A 208-nucleotide genomic window follows, 5' to 3' on the forward strand; every position below is an offset into this window, starting at 1 on the left:
TTCTGCTCATATGAAAGAGAAGAGAACAAGAAAATATGGAATCCTCTATGTCACAGTATAGAGATTCCTTGAGGTGTCAGAGGAAAAGAAAAATAGAAGGCAGAAGTAGAAAATTCGAACTTATCAAGAAAGATGGGGTTCGAATTGTTCATTAAGGAATAGTGTTAGTCCATAAATAGAAGGATGTGAGAAGAGGGGAAGAAATTTC

The sequence above is a fragment of the Arachis duranensis genome, chromosome 9 (assembly GCF_000817695.3).
Source record: "Arachis duranensis cultivar V14167 chromosome 9, aradu.V14167.gnm2.J7QH, whole genome shotgun sequence".
Taxonomy (NCBI): Eukaryota; Viridiplantae; Streptophyta; class Magnoliopsida; order Fabales; family Fabaceae; genus Arachis; species Arachis duranensis.